A 3,076-nucleotide genomic window follows, 5' to 3' on the forward strand; every position below is an offset into this window, starting at 1 on the left:
ATTAGACTTTTTATCACTTCCCCTTAACTTTAGGTACATCTCCTTCCAGAAGTACCTGGTACTGTCACTTCCTGAATATAGTGGGTTTGCCACTGTGAATTGGGTTGACTCTTGGACTTTTTGCACTTTTGGTTTAGGGATAGTCTTCTGGGATAGTCTCCCCCCCCCCCCCTTTTTTTTTTTTTAAAACAAAACAAAACAAAACACTGTCAACCCCTGTTTTGGTTTCATTGCTATTTCTCTGCCTTCTCTGGAGGCTTAGTTTTAGTCTTTTAAGAAAAATCCCTTTATTATGGTTTGGGTGGGATTTCAGATTGAGTAAAGTTGATGCTATGTAAGGGGGAACCTGATGGGACAGTTCTGCTGGAATTGGCATTTGGGTTTGGGTTGGGTTTAGATGCTCTGCTCCTGGTGCTATCTCCTTCTCCTTCAGTTACAGATAAACAGAGGGGCCAGGAGGTAGAGAGGATTCCAAGGTTACAGGCGAGCCTCTTGCCCCAGGCCTCCTGAGTCATGTGAAATGTCTGCTTGTTTCCCCATATCTGTTTCACCTTCATGACCTCTCTCCCTACCTAACTTGAAAGGAGGGCCTGCGTTTCCTTATTCTCTCTTAGTATTTGATCCCAGGACCTACAGGCACAGAACCATTTCAGGGAACCTCATTCGCACCTCTTTGAAGAAACATTTGATTGTAGTATTGGTGATGCCACACATCATCCGGAATTGAGGGTACATACTTCCTTGGAGGGGGTGGCTGGCACCAGCTGTGGTTGCGTGTTCCAGAGCACTGGGCTGTCATACAAGGTGGGCTAGAGCCCTGGTGGAGTCCTGGGGTGGCGCTGTGGGCTAATGCGCTAGATTGCAATGCCATTTGAACTGCAAGGTCAGCGCTTCAAGCACACCAGCTGCTCCTTGGAAACCCTATACAGGGTCACTGTGGGTTCGAACCAACTCGACGATACTTCACAACAACAACAGAGCCCTGGTGGACCCCTGGTATGGTGCTGTAGGATCAGCACTGGACTGTGGACCTTGAGGTCGCTCTTGGAAACCCTGTATGGGGGTTGCTACGAGTCAGGACCGACTGGACGGCATACAGCAGCAAAAGAGGGTCTTTGTGTGGCACTGTAGAATAAGCACTGGACTGTTAACTGCCAAGTTGGTAGTTCAAACTCACCAGCCACTTCACGGGGGAAAGACAAGACTGCTTCTGTGAAGATTTAATGCGTCAAAAACCCAATACAAGGTCATAATGAGTTGAAATTGACTCCTTGGGCGTGGGTTTAGGTTGGGGTGTAGAAAGGGAACTAATTTTATTGAGTTCTTATCAAGGGCGAAGCAGGTATGGCCTTGTTTAATCTTCAGACCAGGGCCAGTCTGTGGGAAATGCTGCTCCACCAGTTTTGCAGATGAGGAAACAGATTGAGTGTTGGTGAAAGCTGACGCGTGCCCTGGCTCCCGGTGCCAGAGTTTTTGTGTTCTACTCCTCCTGCCTCCTGTATGTGCTCTCTGCCCCTAACCCAGAAGGCAACAGTTCAAACCCACCCACCAGCTCCAAGGGAGGAAGCCCTGAAGATCTGCTTGTGTAAAGTTACGTATAGCCAAGAAAACCTTCTGGAGCCGTTCTTCTCCATCCCATGCTTACTGTGAGTTGGAACTGCCTTGTCGGCACGACAGCCCAGTTCAGGGATGTTAACTGATGGCATTTTTGGGGTGCTCTTGTTTCCAGGATTATTTTCAGTTGGCTTTCTGGGATCTAGGGATTGTAGGAGGTGATGCAGACTCTGAGATCTCTCCCCCAGTCTTCCCTTTTTGTCCATTTTCACTGCTAGATAGGACTGGTTCTGTTCACTGACCTCAGCTTACTGTCTTCTAGGCATTGTCCACATTATGTTGTTTTGAACTATGAAGAAGTATTAGCTAAAAAAAAAAAAAAGTACACAGTGAAACTTATGTGTGTGTGTAAATATATAAATTTGTATTGATGAAATGGCTCACATTTGGAGTTTTGTAGAGGTGGGGGAGTCCCAAGTCTGGTCAGATAAGCCCAGATTGGCAGGTGGGCCTGGCAGGCAGCAGGCGTCCCAGGTCCCAAGCTTGGCCTGTGTGTCCATTATATAGAGAACAGGCCACACCCCCGAGGAAACATGCTTTCAGCAGCTATGAGCAGCCAGTCACCTTGGGGTTCACCACATCTCAACTTTCAAAATCCTGGGAATCCTGGCCCAGTCAAGTTCACACAAAACCTTAACTATCACAACCCTATGGTCTAAAACACAATGGTTCTCAAATTAACATTGGTTAGTAGTTCCTGGAGGGTTTGATAAAAATGCAGACTTCTGGGCCGCACTGTCAGTTTCTGATTCTGCAGGGCTGGGGTAGACCTAGGAGTTTGTAGTGATAACTACAGTAAGTCCCTGTTTACCAAAGTCTGACTTGTGGGCAACTCTTGTTAGGTGCCACGGCTGTGGTGTCAGTTCCGACTCCTCCTCACCCTGTAGAGGTGTGACTGGTGGCTTGGAACTGCTGCCCTGTGGTTAGCAGTCCAATACTTATCCTACAGCACCACACCAGGACTCCTTGACACTAGTCTTCCACAATGCTGCCCGGTCTCTTCTCTTCACTGGTTTCCTCATGTTGCTCCCAGCACACGAACTTGTGGTGGTTTCCTGTTACTCCTTTATCAAATATAAACTCCAGCTTCACATTCAAGACCTTTTGGTAATACCCAGCTTCCTCTTACACTACTTGTCAGCCTGGTCTCCAATGTGTCAGCTCACCTCGCCGTCACCCCTCACCTGAATGGCTGCTCTTCTGACGCAGCAGTGTGCGCAGCCTCTCTGGCACGTCCACATCCATCGCTGCCGTCCAGCACTTGACTTGGCTCCAGACGTCTTACTGCCAGATACCTTTGCTGAGTAACTCGCTGTATGTTGTTGGTATTTATCTTATGCTACTTTCTCCTTACTGTCCTTATTGGGGTCTCAGAGGTGGCCCCTATTCAGACTCTCTTTTCACTCCTCTAGAGTTTACTTCTGTGCTTTTTTTGATGATGCAAACGCTTTCAGCTGTGTGG

At 47.9% G+C, this 3,076-nt stretch overlaps 1 protein-coding gene across 1 annotated transcript in view; it reads left to right on the plus strand.

The window, feature by feature from the left end:
• The window catches only part of STK24 (serine/threonine kinase 24), a 143,968-nt gene that overhangs the window by 14,872 nt on the left and 126,020 nt on the right, over positions 1 to 3,076 (plus strand). The window lies entirely within an intron of this gene.

Source organism: Chrysochloris asiatica, unplaced genomic scaffold, assembly GCF_000296735.1.
Source record: "Chrysochloris asiatica unplaced genomic scaffold, ChrAsi1.0 scaffold00005, whole genome shotgun sequence".
In the NCBI taxonomy this organism is placed as follows: Eukaryota; Metazoa; Chordata; class Mammalia; order Afrosoricida; family Chrysochloridae; genus Chrysochloris; species Chrysochloris asiatica.